The following is a 21,811-nucleotide window of genomic DNA, read 5'->3' as shown; positions in this document are numbered from 1 at the left end:
TTCCCAAATGAGTATAAAATACCAAATTTTTACCTCCAACTCGTAGATTTGGGCAAATAATAATTTGAAAAATTAAAGAAACTTGTTTAATGTAATGAACTCAGGGGTGTGCTTCTACGGAACTACACCTCAGCCCTTTTTGATTTGCGAGACAGGGACTCACTAAGTTGTCCAACTTGGCCTGGAGCATGCAATCTTCCTACCTGAGACTCTGGAGTCACTGACATTACAGGCCAGCATGACACTATATGGAGCTTACATGGAGCTTATGGAAAGGTAAGAATAATGCATATGTGTGTATCTTGTACATAAATATGCTTAGTCTGAAACATATCTGTGTGCATAAACTGTGTGTGTGTATGTATACATAATGATGGTTCTAGGTGCTCTGAAGTCAGTGAAGGGCTATAATGCAGTGGGCAGTGGTGGCCTCTCTGATAAGGTAACAAATAAACAAAACAAAAAAGAAGTGACAAAAGGGACAATTTGAATAGATGTACAAAGACAATAAAAGCAGCAGAAACTCCCTCAAAAAATGAGACACCCTGACCTATCAACATGGAGTTATAAGACTGAAATCTACATTAAATCCAGGGAGAAAAAATCCCAAGTTAAGAATGTTATATACAAGATTGACCAAATTATGGGCATGCACATATTTGGCATAATGAATCCTATGATTATGTATATTTACAATGTACCTAATTTTGAAAAGTTATAATCTAAGTTGAGTGTGGTGTCACATCTTCCTGACTCAGAGTGAGGCAGGAAGATCTGGAGACCAAAGCCTGCTTCAGCAGCTTAGTAAGGCCCTAACCAACCTAGTGAGAACCTGACTCCATATAAAAAATAGAAATTCTAGAAATGTAGCTCAGGGTTAGAGTGTCCCTGGGTTCAATCCCCAGTACCAAAAACCAAAAATAAAATAACAATAATTAAAATTTAAACAAAAAAGAGAACATCTAAAAGAAACCCAAAAGAACATTATGCATCAAAGACCAACAATCATATTAACAGAAGATTTAACAACTGCTGCAGACACAAGCACATAAAAAAGATTTCCAAAGGACTGAACAACAACAACAACCACCTGTCATCCTAGAGATTTATAACTAGTTAAACTATAACTAGAGTAGGGGCAGGAAAGGACAGCTTGCTCCCTGAAAAAAAAAAAACTATTAAGCAGTTATTAAACAATGTCCTTCTGGCCACACACATTTTGGTGCACACCAGTAATCCAAGCAGCTCTGGAGGCTGATAGCAGAGGATCGCAAGTTCAAGGACAATCTCAGCAACTTAGTGAGGCCTTAAGGAATTCAGGGAGATGCTGTCTGTAAGTAAAATATAAAAAAAGGGCTTGGGATGTGGCACCCCTGGATTCAGTACCCAGCACAAAAAATAATACATCTGAATAAAGCAAAATGACCTCAGAGAAAAGGTATGATTTGAAGGAGGAATAATTCACACAACACAATTGAAAAAGATCTTTATCATTGTGGAATTAGAAAATGAATTAACAAAGAAACAAAATGGAGTCAGGTGACAACAGTGTTCTGAGGAGAGCAAGATGACAGGTGTGTCAGAGCAACCTGGAGGGGAAGGGCCCTGCTTTGGATGGGGCAAGTTTTCTTTCTCAAACATCAGGACAACTGAACTTCTGAGCCAGAACAGTCCTTAGGGTGGGAGCTGACCTGGGTATGAAAGGCCGTAGACAACACCTGCCCTTTTAACAACCCAAAGTGTCTCTAAACAATATCACAGGCCCTTAGGCCCGCTCCTGGGGGCCCTAGAAAGAGGTGCCCAAGAAGGCAGGGGCTGGCCTGGGATGCCAGGAGGAGCAGATAGGGACCCACCTCCAAGCTGGCCCCAGCGTGTCCAGGCACAATCTGAGGGGGCCATCCAATTACTAGTACCCAACAGGATCTCAAAGTTTCTCGTCTGTTTCTGGGCTGGAAAGGGGAGTGATGTGTTCTTTGAGCAGCTCCACGGGGTATACCAGGTCCCTCTCTGCTGCCTTGATAACATTTACCAGATTTTCCTGAAGCCGCTGGCACAGAGACCAAACCAGAAGAACCAGTAACACCAGGCACAGAGCCCCCAGGGCAACCACAGCCAGCCACATCAGCCACATCAGCCACAGGTATTCCACGGGGGCCTGGACCTCCAGGTCACTGAGGGGCCCACTATCACAGCCACAAGGTACCCTCAATAGCCAGCCGTGTCCCCTGCTCCTCTGAAAAGCAGTGGTAGGCCCCAGCATGGTGATATTGGGCAGCCATCACCACCAGGGACTGGAGACGGGCATCATAGTGGACGGAGCCTGGCTGGTCTGCAGGTAGGACCTGGCCCTCAAAGGTCCAGTGGGCATAGGCCAACTTGGAGGAGAGGCAACAGGGCAGTTCCAAGTCTGTGCCCACTACCATTGTGATGTTTTTCAGCATTCGCCTGACTGTAGCAACAGAGAGGGAAGGTAGCAGAGTCAGTGCAAGAGACCAAGGGCCAGGGAGGTGTGATGTGGAAAATCCACCTGAGGACCACAGACCATCTGGAGGGGAGGGGGCCACAAAAAAGCTCACATTTCCTATTGCCATGAAGGTCACAAATGCTTATGGTGTCTGAGATCCCCATGTTCTGAACAAGCAAAGATCTGGCAGAGGAAAGGAGTATCAGAAGCTTGGCTCCAACCACCATATCCACCCACCTTCCTGGCCCCAGCCCTTGCAGAACCCAGCTCACCCAGAGTGGCTGGCCACAGACAAACAGTGCCTAGTGTTGACACTCCAGGCACAGTAGCAGTCCCACACAAGGACACAGTCTGCACAGATGTGGTACTTCACAGTCTGCTAGGGGCAGCTGGACCAGCTGAAAGCAGGGGCCGGCAAAGAGCAGCGTCTGTGGGAGAAGAGGAGTGAGAGGGTTAGTGGGGCCACAAGCAACCCCGGGGCTGCTCAGACTCCCAGGAGCACAAGCAGGAGAGGTGCCCACACGAGGAAGAGGCAAAGGAAGGTCCAAGGTCTCAAAAAAACAGGGAGGCTGTGCACACAGAAGGCATGAAACATTTTCCTCCAGTGCCCTTGGCTCTCACAATAGCAGAAGCACAGCATAAGGTGTTCTCCATTAGAATGGTAACTGCCAATCTGAGTGTTTACACGACCCCACATTCTTTCTGCCATTACTTAATGTGCTGGGGAACAATTTTAAGTGATAATAGCTGCAAAAGGCAAACAAATCATCATCCAGAGGATGCTGCAAATGTGTATGAGGGTTAAGGAAAAAGACAACACTTCAGGGGACATGGTGGGGAAGCAGAGTGTCAGGCCCAGAGCACCACTGGGGACTAGGCAGAAACCAACCCTGGAGGGCACCATAAACATGTCAAAGCTGGGGAGGTCTGGCGAGCATGGAGAGGATCAGGGGGAGGCTGTAAGCAGAGTCCTGGCCCCACATGGAGGTGTCTAAAGAGAACATGAGTTTTCTCCAGGACTAATTCTGGGAATGCAGCCTGCAGGGACCAGGGTATACATAATGCTCCTGCGAAGTGCCAGTCCTGTCAGCACACACCCTGACTTCCCAGGCTTGCCCTGAGCTGACTCAGGTGGGCTGAACTGGCCAACCATGCCAGCCTGATTTGGGGATGGTGGAGTGGGTGCAATGGCAGTGCATGGAGTCTAATCAGCTACCTTGCTGGGTGACAGCACAAGGCTTTCCACAGGTTTCTTATCAAACACTTGCAGTTCCTCGACCAGGTGGACCCCAGGCCTCAGGATCACAGCCTTGAGCAGCCAGCCATGTCCTGGAGAAGTCTGGAGAAGGGGTGTCAAAGACAGGGAATGAGGCTCTTGGGTATCTCCCAGCCCGACACACCCAAGAGCTTACCTACCTGTGCCAGTGAGGAGCACTGTATAGGTGGCTTCGTCAAATCCTGCAAACTGGTCGGCCACCAGGTGGTTGAAGTTGGTGTACTTCATGAGCAGGGGCTGCCCCATGAAGACTCCACCTGCTCGTCCATCAGTGGGTGCCTCTTGATGAAGATGAGGGTTTGTCAGGCAGCTCCAGAGAACTGGTGTGGCCGTGGTGATGGTGCCAGTTGTTGATGCACTGGTGTGGGCAGGGGTATGGGCAGGGGAGCTATCAGCTGGTGGGAGGCCACTGAAACTGACAGGGAACACTTCCTGCCCAGAGGACTCAGCGAGCCAGGCTGGGGGCTGGGGACTGGGTCAGTGTAGTGACCCCACTTCTGCACTTCCTCAAAGTACTCCTGGTAGGACCTTGGAACACCCGCTGGATCTCTTCCAACTGGTACTCACAGACTGCAGAAAGGTCCACATTACCCCTGTCACAGTGAGAGAGGGATCTCAAGGGTCAGGGCCAGTGCCCACCTTAACATCTCACCCCAGCTCCAGAGATTGCAGAAAGGCAGGGATCAGCACAAAATGCTCATGGGCAGAAGAATATGCCAGCAGCCCGATCTAAGGTGCCACCAGGCAGGGCCTTGCCTGATTTCCCCAGGGGCCTTTAAAAGGGTCAAGTACTCAGTGTTACAGACACTGACCACCTGGATGTCCCTATAGTACAGCATGGTTCAGGCCCTCTCACCCACACACTGCCCTTGACCTGAACACCTGCTCATCCCCACCCCAGAATTCCTGGCCAACTCACCATCGCACATGAAATACACCAAAGAAGGTGGTCTTGTGCCAGGAGGCACCCTGCAAGGTGTGCACAGCCTGCAGCTGGTTGCAATAGAGCTGCTGGTCGGGCACTGAGACCCCAGCCATGACTTCAGGAATGTGGTCTACTTTTGGTGCAGTGTGCATGCACCCGCTATGTCATCCTGGCAGATATCAGGGGGATGCAGTGGGTCAGCCACTGCCCAGCCCACAGGGTTCCCAGGGCTCATGCTGGGGACTCAATACCTTGCAGACACGGGCAACTTGGGCCAGCAGCTGCTTGGTACAGCCGTCGTATTCCACCACCCTCTCACTGAAGAAGTAACCTTGTCGTCATCCCCTGTGATGCTCCCCACACTCTCAGGGACACAGGCAGAGGCAATGAAGTGGGGCCCTGTGGCAAGGCAAGGAGGGTCGGCCATGAGGTCACAAGGACCTCACAGGTTTTCCACCCTGGGCTTCCCCAGTCCTTCTCCCTGCTCACTGTTGAGCCATAAGGCCTCGTACTCTGCCTTCATGGGGTGATAGGGCCCCATGTCCCGGAGGATGACAGGCTGGGTGCCCAGGAAGTTTTTGAGGGTGGCTGAGTACAACTCACCCTCTGTGGAAAATGGAAATCAGGCCATAAACAATGTGTAGACACCCAGAGTGTGTCAAGTTCCAAGGGACTCACCCAAAACAGGCACAGCCACTCACCTACAAGAAGGCCAGTGTGGCCCTTAGCTGGGTCTTAGGGACACTTCCCCTTCCCGTCATCAAAATCTTCATGCCCCAAAGTGAAGGTGAGCATGTTCTAGGGGCAGAGGGAGCCAGTTAGGCGGATGAGCATGAGGGCAGGACCCCATACTGGAGGCCAGGGTGGCAGGCCGCCAGGGTGGGGCAGCACTCACCAGGTAGGTGCACTTGGGCTGAAAGGCGTAGGTACCACAGACATACAGGTGGGAGGTGTTGTAAGGCACCAGGAAGCTGATGAAGTTGAAGCACTCCATCTGGGGGATAAAGGGGTCAGTCAGTGAGACCCCTAGGTGAGGGCCACTAGCACCAAGGCTAAAGAGAGGTCTGCCCTCCTATGACAGTACTCCAGGGAAGAGTGCCCTGTGAGGCCCAGGAGGCCTGGTTGCTCCTCCCTTTCTCCCTACACTCGATCTTCTTCTCAGCTGGTGTCCCCAGGAGATCTAGGGGACAAGGAATGGTGATGTCATATATACAGGCAGAGAAGGATGATACCCTGTGGAAATCTTGATCCTCATCCTCCAGAAGCTTCTTTCAGTAGAGGACAGAAGCCCCTAGCCACCAGCAAGGAGCCCTGGCACTTGTCTTCCAAGTCACTTAGGAGGCTGAGGCAGGAGTATTGCAAATTCAAGGCCAGCCCTTGCAATGTAGTAACAACCTGTATGTAAATAAAGTTTGAAAAGGGACTGGGAATGCAGCTCATAGAGTCCCTGTGTTTAAGCTCAAGTACATGGGTATGTTGGGGGGTCCCATACTACCCCATCATGGCATAATCCAGTCAGTGCCATGGAAGGGAAACAGAGCTTGCTGATCCTGATGGAGGTTGGGAAGGCCTGAGGGCTGGGGGCAGCCTGGGCAGCAAGGCCCTCTGTGTCCTGCCCTCTCTCCCAACACAAGTACCTCCCCTGCCCCAATTCTTACCTCTTCTTGCAGCTCTAGAGCCTCCACACTGAAGGCAACCAGAGCCTCGGGCCCCCACAAAAAGGAGCCTAGACTGCTCCATCAGGGTCACTGTCAGGAAGTCCTGGATGCCCATTTGGGAGAACCACCACACCACTGTAGTCCGATCTGCAGGGAAAAGAACAAGGCTGGAGTGAGCCGGCTGTAGACAGGCAGGCTTCCCTGGGATTCCAATCTTGCCTTTTCCAGTGGTTTTCTAGGCCTGACCTCTCTGGTCCCCCACATAAATGACACATGCTGACGGAAGCCTCACCCTGACTAGCAATAAAGGGCATTTTCTGAATATCGTTTGGCTTTGACAGATCCACTCAGGCCTCTTCTCCAGGCTTCCTCAGCCCAGGAAGAGGTCAATGTGGACTGGTGAGGGAGGAAGGATATTTCAGCTATGGGTTCTGGCCATAGGAACCCATCACAGGTTGGTTCTCCCTGGCAGGGTCTGTGGCTCATCTGACTATACAGCTGAACACACCCCATACCCCCCAGCTTGCTTGGCTTCTGCTCCTCCTTTGCTCTGATGCCTGCATCAGGTTCTAGCCAGGCCCAGAGGCCAGTCCAACAGGGCAGGAGGTACAGAAGAGCTGTGAGCTGTGTCTCAGGAAACCCTTCACTACAGCAGGACCCAAATCCAGCCTGCCAGAGACAGGAGCACAGCTGGCTTGGGACAGGCAGGGCTGGCAGGAGAGTAAGGGGAAGGATTTGGAGCTGAGAGGCCAGAGATGGCAATGAGGCTTGAGACCTGGAAACCCTTGCTTCCATACAGCATGCACAGGGCAGGTTGCCATTTATCCAGTTGCCATTTATACAGCCATTCCCTAAATAGCTGCCCGCTTCTCCTCAAGTTCTCCCCAAACCAGCTTGAGACTTTGGCCAACACAGGTAGGCATAGAAGGGCTTCCTTAGCAGCAGAGTGCACACCGTGGGAGGCAAGCTCATCCAAGGTCCCCAGAAGTCTAGGGATGATACAAACACCTGACATTACCTCTTCACACAGGTGTGTGTGTGTGTGTGTGTGTGTGTGTGTGTGTGCACGCACACGCGCACAACGAGGCTATAAGGACTGCCTTGCGTTCCCTGAATGTGAGCATGTGCACTTATGTGTACCTATCAAGGTGTCACAAGACAGCATGAGTATGGGCAGCAGGAAGGTCTATTGGGGTAAATAAGGGGCTTCTGGGTAAAGAGAACTAGAAAGACTGAAAGACACCATCTGGCTAACTCCTGTCCTGGTTCCAGTTTCTCTCTAGTCGTCCAGCAGCAGTGGTACATGAAGAGCAGAAGAGCAGAAGTTGCTCTCACTTGCACATCAGGCCAGCCAAGTCTGAGTTGGGAGATAAAAGAATTCCCTTAGCACCATGCTCGGTGTCAGTCAGACAGAGGCAACTAGGATGCATCCCAGGTTCTGACCTTTATCTAGTTCTGGGTCCAGTCAGACTTCTGTGAAATTGGCACCAAACACAACAGAATAAAATGATCACAGGGTTACAGGCAATTACTAGGCAGTCTGTCTCCCTGCCTTCCTCCTCAAGTCTTTCTGTGTGACTTCAAGCACTCACCTCCAGAAGGTACTGTCTTTCTGGGCACAGGATTCCACCACAGCTCAGCCCCAATGCCCAGTTCCAACAGCCCAATACCAGCAGCCAGACAGCCCAGTGTGGGGTCATGGAGCATACCCCAGCTCTAAGTTCCTGACCAGCAGCCCTGTGAGGGAGAAGAAATGGTCAGCATGGCCAGGGAGAACGATCTGAAAGAAGGCCTCACATAGAGGCAACACAGGGCACCTACACAGAGCACCCGGGAGCTCTCTTAACCCTCTTATCAGGAGAACCTCACTTCCCACACCTGCCTTCTACCCAGTCAGTCCCCCAAGGACCCAGATGTCTCCCTGGGGAGTCAGGGAGGAGCTGAATCAGATGGAGGTATGGATTGATACAAAAAATCCCACTACGGCTTCCAGGCCTTCCCTCACACTCTCCACAGGAAGTTGCTTGGAACAACAAAAAAGAGGGACTCCCTGCATCACACTAAGGCCTAAGATATTGAAGATTGTTTAAAAATTACCTCAAGGAGCTCTCCTGAGCTCCTGTCAGTCCCAAGATCAAATTCTGGGAGGAAAATCCCTTGGCAGAGGGAGGAGCATGTGGTGGGTCAGGGGATTGGCAAAGCTCCCAACCCAGGGACTAGGTGGACTGTGTGAACAGGTCCTGGCCCCATCCTGCCCCCTCCCCCAGCAAAGACAACAGATAGCAGAAACCCTGTTACATGTGGGCAGGTACAGAGTGGGAGTGGGGCCAAGCTTCCCAAGACCCCTTTGTTGCATCCTGTTCCTTGCAGGGCTCTCAGGAGACTTGAGCCCTCCACGTGAGCGAATGGGGCAGGGAAAGCAAAAATGGGTGGGGAGTACAACAGTGTTCCTCCCGGACCTAGCAGGAAGCATGGGTCAAGCTGGTGCTCCAGCGCTTCCGGGTGTGAGGAAACTTTCCAACTGAGGGAATGCACCCAAGAGACCTTGCTCTAAGCAGACATGGTACTGTTTCTGTCTTCCCAAGTGGGGGATTCACCCACTCAAAAACAATGTTCTCACCAACACCTCTCCCATGCCCCTAGTTCTCCCCTACCCCAGCCCTAGGGATTTGAATACCAAGTGTAGGTGCCAGGAACAAGGCAGAGCCCAGCCCACCAAAGCCCTCTATAGACCTGGTGAAGCCAGATTTAAACACAGGTGTGGGAGGCCATACTCACATGTGATATGAGTTACCTCCCTGGCTGGAAGAGAGGTGCTTAGGCACATCTTGTGTCCAGAATTTTTCCCACCCTTTTCAGGTCCGAGGGCTTGTCCATGTGGAGGTGTGTCTGGCCACTACCATGAAGACCCAATCGTTGCCCCTTAATCTTCATTGGATGGGATTTTCCCTAGAAATTTTTGTTCCCCAATAAAAGTCCACTCCCTGGCATGTTTTCTCTCTCTCTCTCTCTCTCTCTCTCTCTCTCTCTCTCTCTCTCTCTCTCCCTCTCTCTCGCCTCTTCAGTAAACTTTGCTACCATAATAGGTGGCTGGAGGTTGGAGCTAGGAGGAGCCATCCTGGAACTGGTTTAAAGGTAATTAGAGTCTTGTCTCTTTAATTCAAAACTCCCTAGAGATGTCTCATGTTTTGAAGCTTCATTTATAAAGCCAGAGCTGCCGCAGGCTAAATTTGGTGCCCTGAAGTAAGGCACATGAGTTAAATCATTTAGGTTGAGCTGGAAAGTGTGCTATAGAAATTTAGAATTTGTGACAATTTTTAGGGTCATAGAGATACCAGGCAGTTTTTGGAGCTAAGGGATGTTAAAAGAATTAATAATGGGAAATTCAACTTCTACTGATAAGAACATGTATTTGACCATTTTAGAGACAGTAACTAATCAGAAGGGAAAGAAGGTCAAAAGGACACAGCTACTACAATTTTTAAAAATTTTTAGTGAACTCTGTCCTTGCTTTTGTGACCAAGATTCACCGAATTTACATACATGAGGTAAATTAGGAAAGAAGTTACATAAAGTTTGACTTTCTAATGAATTACCTGGCAATACTGAAAATATTCAAAAGGTTTGCATCGCATTAGAAATTTGTCTTTTTGATTACATGGGCCAAAGTCCTTGGCCCCCTGAAGATCTATTGAAAGTTATTCAGAGAGCTATTAAGTCTATTCAAACAGAAAAATTGACTGAGGCTAAGGGAATCTCTTCCTTTAACCAGACTAAAAACAAAATCAAATTCTATTCAGGCAAAAAATCCTCAGTGCAAAGCCCAAGGCAAAAAACTTAGCTTTACTTGAACCAAACCAGAGTAGTCTGGAGGAGAATCATAGAGAGGAAGCCTCTGGAGGGATAGAGAATCCCTCTCCAGGAGAGGAAAATCCAGAGGAAATCCATAGAGACAGACAGTCCTCCTCCTCCTCGAGGCTTTGAAGGTCAGAATCAAGATGGTGACAGAGAAGGGTTCACAGAGGAGTCTCAGTCTGAGAGGAAGGAGTTAGACAATGAAGTCCAGGAATTACCAGGGAATTTTAACAGATTATGCCTAACGGGGCCTGCTCTGGCCATTCAAATTTGGCCTCTTCCTGTTAGAAGGACAAAGTTTAACAGGTATTCTGAACTGGTGATGACTTTCCTCACTCCACTACAGCGGGGAGTTAGAAAGGTGCAGGAACCCAGGGAAGACATTAGTGGATTTCAACTTTTCCCAGTTTTTGAACAGGTTAACGGTCAAGACCAGTGTGTTCATGTCCATGCAGTAATTCCATTTAAAACTATTAAGGAATTAAAAAATGCTTGTGATGTTTACGGTCCTAATTTGCCATTTTTACAGAGCTTGCACAAAACAATTTTCAGTCAACTGCTCCTGCTGAGCAATTGGATTTCTATGGCTAGATCTTGCATGAGTGGTGGAGATTTTTTGCTTTGGCAATTGTATTGGACTGACTTTTGCTCAGAGCAGGCAGTAATAAACTGAAGGCAGGACATTCAAACACCAGTGGACATGTTTTTAGGAACAGGTGAGTTTATCAATTTGGAAAGGCAGCTAAATTATGAATTTGCAATGTACAATCAGATTACTGCATGTACTAAATGCACCTGGCACCAAATTACCTCCACCAATCTAGCATAGTTCTGACTAAATTTAAGCAAGGTGCCAATGAACTGTATTCTGACTTTGTCACGTGGCTTTACCAGACCAAAAACCAATCAATTGGAGACCCAGGTGCTTGTGAGTTTATTGTTAAACAACTAGCAGTTGAAAATGCAAACAAAATTTTGTCAAGATGTTCTCAGACCCCATAGAAAGAAGGGAATGGTTTCAGAGTTCATTCGTATGTGTTTTGATATCAACCCAGCTCATTTACAAAATTTTACTCTTGTGGCATCTTTAAAACAAACTTTCCAGCCCCAAGAATCGGTACACCCACCTCGCGGGCGATGTTTCAATTTTGGAAAAAGTGGCCACTTTGAGCGAAATTGTAATGTCCGCCACTATAAGCCCAGAGCTCCCCCTGCTGCAAGTAATTGATATTACAGGGTTAGAGGCCACATGGCTGAGGAAGGAAGCGTCCATGATGACATCTACTCGCCTGCATTTTGGCCTTCACTTCTGCCTAGTAGGGAGTCAAAAAACTTCCAGTCAGCCCTTTACTAGGCCAGAAAAACAGGGGAAACAGAAGAGAGGTCACACAGCTTAACATCATCACGACCGACCATGGGGAGCTGCCATTTTTACCGGCGCGAACCTCACAATTGGTTCTTTTACAACCATCAATGGTAGTTAAATTGATTCCTGAGAAAGGACCACAGAAAATCCCTACGGGGATTTTTGGGCCACTCTCTAGAAAAAATACAGGGTTAATTTTGAGATGTAACAATTTAAAAGAGGCCATCGAGGTGATACCTGGAGTGGTGGATTCTTGTTTTGAGGGAGAATTAAATGTTACTCTAAAATCAAATTATGCCATCTGGCTTACTCCTAAAAACACCACAGCTCAATTAATTCTTTTACCCTGTATTTCCAATGGATGTCCACAAGTAAATTCAGCTTCCAAACTGCCGGACAGAGGACAGAGTGTACTGGTCTCAATTAGTGTGGCAGGAGTGCCTCCCACTGAAACTTAAAATTAATCATAAAATGTTAAAAGGCATAAGGGACACAGGAGCAGACAAATCAGACCTTTCCAGTCATTTCTGTCCTATGAATTGGCCCTTGCATATAGCACCAGTTAACTTAGAAGGCATAGGACAAATCTCACAGCCTGCTCAGAGTGCTCAGTATCACCATTGGGAAGATCAAGATGGAAATAGTGGAGTTTTTAAACATTATGTGTTAGAATCTTTACCAGTAAATCTATGGGGAAGAGATATATTAAGTAAAATAGGATTATTATTAATAACTCTAAATTCTATGGGATCATTTGAGGAAATGAATCAAGGGTTTCTTCCTGGAGATAATGAAAGAAATTATCAGGACGAGTATCTGCTTACAAACCAGTCTCCTCGACAGAGATTTGTAAATGCTCCAGACCCAAATTTTTACTAGGGGTCCTGACTGTTTCCCCGATCCAAAAGACAGCAAAAAAAAATCACCTGGCTCACAGAAGAGCCTATATGGATATCTCAGTGACCCATCTCAGGGGAAAAACTTAAGATAATTCATGTATTAGTCGAGGAACAACTTCAGGCTTGTCATATAGAATCAACACTTAGTCCTTGGAATACCCCTATTTTTGTGATTAATAAAAAGTCAGGTAATTGGAGGTTACTACAAGATTTAAGGGCAATAAACCATGCACTTCAGCCTATGGGATCATTGCAGCCTAGACTTCCTTCTCCTATAGCAATTCCTTTAAATTATAGCTTAATGGTGATAGATCTAAAAGATTATTTTTTCTCAATAAAGTTGCATCCTGAGGATTGTAAAAAGCTTGCTTTCAGTTTTCTAACAATTAATTTTAAAGAACCTGTTAAGAGATATTGCTGGAAGGTTTTGCCTCAATGAATGCGTAATAGTCCAACTTTATGTCAAATATATGTGGGTCAAGTGGTAATTCCTATAAGAAATAACTTTCCTGATGCATATATTATTCATTTCATGGATGACATATTATTGGTTCATGCTAACCCAGAAGTACTTTCAGAAATTTTTACTCAGTTAGAGGCTTCACTTGCAGCAATGGGTTTATGCATTGCTCCTCAAAAGATACAAAAGATGCCTCTCTTTCAATATTTGGTCAGATAATTCAAGGACGTACAATCCATCCCCAAAATCTACAAATAAAAATTAAGGAGTTACGTGCCCTTAATGTTTTCAAAAACTATTGGGAGATATCAAGTGGCTAAGGCCATCCTTAAAACTAACGACTTCTGATTTAAATCCTTTATTCCAGATATTACAAGGAGATCCTTCACCAACTTTTCCTTGTCAACTGACAATAAAGGCTAGAGCAGCTTTAAAAAAGGTTGAAATTGCAATTAAAAATGCACAACTTACTAGAATTAATCCTTAAGAGCTGGTATATTTATTAATATTTCCAACTGCTCATGCCCCCACAGGAGCTATATGGCAAGATTGGGAGTTATTGAGTGGATTCATTTAGCCCACTCTCCAAAAGAAATTAATTCCTTTTCATGACTCCATTGCCCAATTAATAATAAAAGGTATAATGAGAGTTTTACAATTAATTGGATCTGAAGCCCATATTATAATTATTCCATTTTCTGTTCAACAAAATAATTGGCTTTTTCAAGCTTCTAGTTAATGGCAAATAGCTTTTGCTTATTTTCCTGGTCAGATAGAAAGTCATTATCCTTGAGATAAAGTTAATCAATTTGTATCAATAACACCACTTATTTTTCCAAAGATTGTACATGCCCAGCCCATAGATGGAGCCCTAACGGTGTTCACTGATGGCTCAAGCTCAGGAAAAGCAGGTTTTTATAACCATGTTAACATAGAGGTAATACAAACCCACTTCTGCCCAAAGAGCAGAGCTACAAGTTCTTGTTTGTGCCTTAAATTACTTTACAAATGAGTCTATTAATATTTATTCTGACAGCTTATCTGCAATCAGATTTATCAAAAATATTGAAACTTCAATTATTGGATATACCTCATCACAAGAGCTATTTAAATTATTTCATAGTCTACAAAAGGGGGTGCAAATGCAAAAATACCCATGTTTCATAGGAAACATATGAGCTCACACTAATCTTCCAGGACCTTTAACTTCAGGTAATGACAAAATTGATAAATTGGTAGCTGTTTGTCAACAGATATCTCCATATGATTGTGCACAATCTTCACATTCTTTACATCATCAAAATGCTTCTAGTTTATGTAAAAAAAAATAACATTACCAGAGAAAAAGCTCATCAAATTATAAGTCACTGCCCTAAGTGTGTTATTCACACTCCATTTCTGCCATCAGGGGTGAATCCCCATGGATTAAGACCAAATCAAATATGGCAAATGAATGCAACTCATATTCCTCAATTTGGTAAACAATGTTATGTACATGTAATAGTTGATACAAATCCCAGATTCATTTTTGCCACAGCACATACTAAGGAAAATACTCAACATGTAATTTCTCATTGCCTAGCAGCCTTTGCTGTGTTAGGAAGCCCTTTACAGATTAAACCAGATAATGCACCAGCTTATGTAAGCTCTTCTTTTCAACAATTTTGTCAAGAGTTGCAAATTGACCATAAAAGAGGAATTTCTTATAACCCCCAAGGTCAAGCCATTGTGGAAAGAGCTCATTTATCTATTAAGCTGAAATTACAAAAAATAAAAGGGGGGATAGGTTTATGACTCCCCAAAATAGTCTCAATCATGCATTGTTTTAAATTTTTTAAATTGTGATGCAGAAGGTCACACTGCAGCTGAGAAACATATGTCTTCCACAGCAACAGGCCCATTAGGCTAAGTATTGAGGAAAGACTTACAGACTGGTCAATGGAAAGGCCCAGATCCAGTGATTATGTGGGGTAGAGGTCATGCTTGTATTTTTCCAGAAGGTGCTTTTTGTCCTATCTGGGTGCCTGAACATGCAATCAGACATGGAGGAAATAGAGCCGAGATTCAAGCAACTGAACAGGGAGAAGCCTTCACTCAAAAGGAAGAGATATCAAAGAAGAATGAAGATGACCCAGCAAGACCCAGCTGAAAAGCTGATATCATGGGAAGATGTGAAAAAGCAGACAACACATGCTTCATGAGTGATTCTACTCCTAGGAAGAAATAAGACCCCATTGATGATGGTAGCAACAGTGATCACCCTGCTGGGCTGTCAGGTAAAGGGGAGCCAAGCAGACACTTACTGGACATACTTCCCACATCCACCCCTGGTACACCCAGCTGTGTGGACTGGAGAATCTATTCTAGTGTTTACTAATGACTCATTCATGATGGGAGGATTTATACACACTCATGTTACTCCTAATCATGTGACTAGATTTAATTATTCTGGCTGCAGTGCCCAATTACCTTTGTGTTGGTCCCATGATTAAATATGCTGGCTGTCTCAGAGTATCATTTGAGGAAAAGATTGGGAGACCTAGATTAATTAATCATACTATTTATGGAGACTTAAAACCTTATACTAGATCAGTGATCAGAATGGGACTTTCCCATAACAAACCAGTCATTTCTACAAAACTACCACAAATACCTCATTGTCCTAATAGTTCTAAAATAGAAATTGGCACTTTTCCTAGATGGATAGATTATTTAAATGCCTTTCCAACATAAGGTGTCTAAAGATAGTGGGTATATTTTAGACTGTTCTTCAAAAATTGATAAAAGACAATTATGAAAAATTTCTGCTATGACATCTGCAGGATTTGCTAGCAATATTTTGACCTACAGTGAATGTGGTATTCAAAAAGATGTTTGGTGCTTAATTGCTGCCTCAGAACTCTTACATTTTACAGTTAAGCCTTTACTAAAATTTGTTGGCAAGAGCTGTAAGGAAGGTTCTTGCTATGGCTTATGAGCCTGTGTCCAATCTCCTTACATTTTAATTATTGGAAATGTAAAAGTCAAATGGATAGATGATAGATATGTTCTAACATGTAACAAATGTAACCTAACCAATTGTATTACTAGGTATAATAGAGGAAAAGGAGTGCTGGCACTTCATCAGTCCTCTTTTGTTTTATTGCCTGGTAATATTTCAGAGCCATGGTACGTTGATGCTGGTTTTCAAGTCTTACAAAAAATCCATACCCAGCTACCGAGACCTAGACATGCCATTGGAATTATAATTGTGGGAGTTATAGCCTTTGTTTCTTTTATTACATCCTCAGTTACAGTTTCAGTAACTTTATCTCAAAATATTCAACATGCAAAATTTCTTAATAATTTAGCCCAAAATACTTCCAAGACTCTGCACAATCAAATAAATATTGATGAAAGGATTGAGACTAAGTTAAACACCTTAGAGGCGACTGTAATAAATATAGGTAATGAACTTTTGGCTTTAAAGTTTAAAGAAAGGCTTAAATGCCATGCAAGGTATAAATATGTGTATGTTACAGCTGCCAAGTACAATGCTTCTCTCTGGGATTGGGAGAAGGTTCAAAACCATTTGTTGGGTATTTGGCAAAATAATAATAATAGCTTGCATCTTTTGGAACTCCATCATCATATGCAAGATATTCAAAATAATAGAGCTGATTTTTCAGATCCCTCTTCTTTAGCTAATCAAATATTGAAGGAATTAAATGGATTTAACCCTGGAAACATTCTTAAACTTTCGGCCTGGTACATTATTGCATTGTTCTCTTTGCTGTTAATTCTTTTTTGTATTGTAATTATAGGGTGGTGAGTCTTCAGAGCGAGAGTTCAGAGTCTCAAGAGAGTAAATCATCACCTGCTTTGTAAAAGAAAAGGGGGAAAATGTGGGAGGCCATCCTTGCATGTGATTTGAGTTACCTCCCTGGCTGAGCGAGAGGTGCTTAGGCACCTCTTGTGTCCTGAGATTTGCCCACCCCACCCTTCTCAGGTCTGGGGGCTTGTCCATGTGGAGGCATGTCTGGCCACTAGACTGAAGACCCGATTGTTGCCTCTGACCTTGGGACGCTGCCCCCCTTAATCGTCATTGGATGGGATTTTCTCAGAAGTTTTTTGTTCCCAAATAAAAGTCCACTCTCTGGCATGCTCTCTCTCTCTCTCTCTCTCTCTCTCTCTCTCTCTAGCCTCTTCAGTAAACCTCAATAACATAATAGGTGGCTGGAGGCTGGAGGTAGGAGGAGCTGTGCTGGAGCTGGTTTAAAGGTAATTAGAGTCTTGTCTCTTTAATTCAAAACTTCCTAGAGATTTCTCACGTTTCGAATCTTCGTTCATGAAGCCGGTGCTGGTCTCAGGCTAAACAAGATAGCACTGGTTGAACTTCCTGGACACATTTCCTATTGCAGAACCAGTCTGCAATTTATGCAGTTTGCTTTCTCGGAGTGTAGATGAGCCACACCGAATGTCAAGCACATGTGATACCAGCTGAGAGTGACAATATTAAGAAAGTTCTCTCCTCCACAAACATTGCAGCTAGTGATAAATTAGAAAGTTGATCATCATGACATTAACTTAAGTCTATTCAAAGAATAAATTACCTGATCAAGGATGTCTGAGAACTGTCTGGGCTTGCTGATTTCGACCAAATTCAGCCAAGTCATGTTCAGGATCCACTTTGATGGTTTGGGAGGACAGACCTTAAGGTCCAATGAGGCACCACCATTAAATTAGATGAAGAAAGTTCAGAGATTGTTCTTTTATTGTAAAATGATATATTTAATACAATTTTAATTAGAACATTTTAATTTGGGTTGGGGTTGTGGCTCAGTGGCAGAGCACTTGCCTAGCATGTGTGAGGCACTGGATTCAATCCTTAGTACCACATATAAATAAATATATTTATTCAATATATACCTAGTTCAACAACAAGAAAATATTTTTAAAAGAATATTTTAATGTGTTTTTTACTATCATCACACTTATTAATTACAGAAGTAGAAATCACAATGAAAAAATATGCTTGAAATATAATAAATGAGCAGATGATTCTAAAATCCACTTAACAGTAATATAGCTTTGGAACCAGGCAGATGCTGGAATCTATCCAAGTTCCACCTGAACAAGATCCAGGACAAATAAGTCATTTCATCTGTCTGGGCCTTAATTTCTAAATTTGCAAAATAGAAATAACAAACCTGGGTGTCATGAGATAAATGTCTAAAGCACACACCTGGGACTGAGGACATGGTAGAGGTCATTAAATGAGCACCATTTTTTAATACCAAGAATGGCCTAGTGCTATGCAAGCTAATTTTAAATACAGGACTTATCTAGAAATGTCAGTAGCACTACATATGCTTAAAAAATTTTCTTTCATGAACAAATTCTCTTTCATACATTTGTTATGTCCATTTTGAGCACATCCCAGGGACTCTGCTGAATCACTAAGGTTTGGTCAATGGAAACACAACAAAAAATTTCCATTTGGTACTGACTCTAACATTTTTACTAATGGTCTACCTAAGCTCATATAACTCCTATCATTAACACAGCAACACAAGAAAAATGAAACCTTAAAAATGTCAACGTGTGAACCATCATATTTTAAGTCAAACAAAGCATTAGGAAATAATCTACAGCATAAAATAGAGTGATTAACAAACAACATTCATGAGTGTATTTTTGGGAAAATATTTTCTAAGCCCTTTTCTTAGAAGAAAATGACCAATCTATTTGATTGCCTTTAAAGTCCTTCTCAGGACTGAATAGGTGGTATTCAAATAATATCCAATGCATTTACTGAACCAGTCTCTACTTTATCCAGGTACCATGTATATCAATAAGTTGTTATCTTCTGCCAAATTCATTTTTGTGTATTTACAACAGATAAGTGTGTCCTTAAAGCCATTTACAAGGAAACATTAGCTCATAAAATGAAACATATTGTTTAATTCCAAGGAGCAGTTTAAGACCTAATGACAATGGCATTGTGTTGAATAAATTTCACACCAATTTCCATGGCAACTTCTCACTTTCCAACAAATTGAAAAGAATAATATACATCTGGAAAAACCTATTGAAAGGCTGCTCCCTGCAGGCCAAAGCATTATTCAGTGTTTTGCAGTAGGGAACTATGTTGTGAAGATCCTACATACAATGGGGGAAAGGAATGGTTGCATCTTGAAGGAGGAGATTCAGTCCTAGATAGTGGGGTGCCAGATCAACAGACTCTTGATGAAAAAACAGCTGACAGAGGTCTCATTCGGAATACTTTAACTGATTGAGACTGGTAGTGTTCCCTTCACTCCTTGAATTCATGCTCTGGGAAAAGATTTACAGAAGTCAAGTTACCCAATTATGCACTGCAGTAGCTTAGACAAGTTTAGAAAGTCACCTACATTTATGCTTTGCCATCTTGGAGATTAATCAGAGACCAGCAGAAGAATACTGTTGCTGCGTGTCCTAGACCATTTGGGCTGCTATAATACAATATGATATGCTGGCAGGTATTCTACTTACAAACAGCATAGTTATGGAAAATGAGAAGTCCAAGATCGACACACCACTAGATCTGGTATGTGCTTTGGGTTTGCTTTCTGATTCATAACCATATTATCAATGCAACACTGGGGAGAGGTCTCTCTTAAGATTTTTTTTTTAAATTAGGGCATAAATCACATCAAAGAGGGCTTCAAAGCCCCCAAGACCTAATCCCAAAGGCACCACCTTCTAATACTAAGATTGCTAAAGATGGGGATATATACATATTTGCCCTGGAGGGAATGTAGGCACACACACACACACACACACACACACACACACACACACACAAATACAATGCATTTTCATCTTCATGTACATATGAATACTCATATATTTAAGTACTCTTGATCTGTAGATAAGGAAACTGAAATGTGAAAAGGATTAAATGACCTCCTCAAGACTACTCAAGAAGAAAGTGGCAAGGTTAACTCTCAAATCTTCCCAACTTCAACTTTCCTAACCTAAATAAACTTGCTATTATATAAGTAATAATAATAAAAAAATAAGTAATGAAGCTTAAAACAACAATTTGTAAAAGATATCTCTCTCTCTCTCTCTCTCTCTCTCTCTCTCTCTCTCTCTCCGCTTCCCCCCTTCTCTCTCTCCAATAATTTGTTTCTATTGCTTGAATCCTTGTTCCTTTTCCAAATCTGAACTTCATTTTCCAACTCTACTAAATGAGAACATGTGGAAGAGAGTATCTGGAGACACATCACCTTAGATAATAATAGGTAGGAGCTGCCTCCTCTAATGAACCCTGAATATGTCACTGACTTTTGACCACAGAGACTGCTCCCTCAGCTCATGGAGCTTCTCACAGGCCAGTTGCTGCTGGCATTGTCAATTCAGTTATGAGGTACACCATTTATTGGAAATAAAATTGAACATAGTGTCCAGATCCTGTTGAAATACTGTGAAGCATACTTTTTGGCAGGATGATAATGACCCTGAGGTTCAGAGTTAAGACAAGGACTAAAAGGCTGGCTTTGCTACTTTCCTGATATATAGTCTTAGCTAAATCATTTAACCTTCTTAAGATTCAGTTCCCACATCTATAAAATAAGGATAGTAAAATGTGCATAATAGAATTGTTAAGAATTCACATAATTCCTATGGATTCTAGCATACATGATATGCTCTACAAATTGTAGGTATTATTGAAACATCTTCAGTAGTTTACTGTATTTTGCTGAATATGGTGTTTACTGAGGTTGGACTGGTTTTTGTTTGTCTTTGGCATTTGTATGCTATTTATAACTGCTTTATATTTTTGGTGGAAACTTTGGGAAGTTTATGTTGTAAATCTGCCTTTCAAGAGTTTGGTGACAGCTACCTGATGATGTGAACTTTGTATGAAAGGATTTAAAATGCATTTCGAGAGTGCATTGGTCTGAATGCTTGTGCCCCACTCAAAAATCATGCCTTGAAATACTAATAGTAATGGTATTAGAAGGTGGGTCTGATGGAGATGATTACGATTAGATGACATTAATGAGATTCGTGCCCTAGGAAGAGTCACAAGAGAGCTCATTTCCTCTCCACCAGAGGATGCAGTAAGAATTTGGCCAGCAGCAACCCAGAGGAGAGTCCTCTCAGACTGGACCTTGCTGCAATGTGGTCTTGGACATCCAGCCTCCAGAGCAGTGAGAAATAAATCCCTATTGTTTAGAAGCCACCTCGTCTGTGGTAATTTGTCATAGCAGCCAGAACTAACACACGGTTACTTTAAATATTTTTTTCAGAAATTCAAGAACACGATTGTGAATTTGCATCTCCCAGTCTTTCATTCAGCTGCATTGCTCCATTGGCCCAAAGAATCTGCCTGTGAGCAATGCTTCCATAGATGCAGAATAAGTGATCCCTGAGAAGGAGCAGCCACTGTCCAACCCACTCTCTTCCAGTGATCCTGATCACTTTGCTTTATCTCTATCACAGGAGGTGCACACAGCCATCTCTTCTGCCTTCAACACGCTTCCTTTAAATGTCCCTATGGATGGATGGTGTCGCTGCCATTTCCAATCTTTGATCACCTGGCAATCTCTGAGGAAAGCCTAACTTCTAAAAGATACCAATAAATAATCCATTAAAAGTTTTAAATATTCCCCTCTCCACATACCCTATGACTCTCCACCACCCCTTGCTTGCTGTTTTTGCATAATACATAATTTACTTATTATTCCATTATATTTTCTGTATTTCCCTCAAAAAATACACACACACACACACACACACACACACACACACCTGCACCTGCAAGCAGTCTGGCTCACTAATATGTACCAAATAACTATTCCATGCCCTGGTATGCAATAGGTCTTCAAAAATATTCAACATTCATTCCTTAAGTGAATAAATAAAACCTTGCAGCGCC

The 21,811-nt window shown here is 43.7% G+C and overlaps 1 pseudogene; it reads right to left on the bottom strand.

The window, feature by feature from the left end:
- Positions 1-1,755: 1,755 nt before the first annotated feature.
- Positions 1,756-8,023, bottom strand: LOC143389335 (semaphorin-4C-like; annotated as a pseudogene).
- Positions 8,024-21,811: the final 13,788 nt, after the last annotated feature.

This window comes from Callospermophilus lateralis, unplaced genomic scaffold, assembly GCF_048772815.1.
Source record: "Callospermophilus lateralis isolate mCalLat2 unplaced genomic scaffold, mCalLat2.hap1 Scaffold_91, whole genome shotgun sequence".
NCBI classification, from domain to species: domain Eukaryota; kingdom Metazoa; phylum Chordata; class Mammalia; order Rodentia; family Sciuridae; genus Callospermophilus; species Callospermophilus lateralis.
Note: the sequence above shows the minus strand (reverse complement) of the source record. Positions and strands in the feature narration are given on the sequence as shown.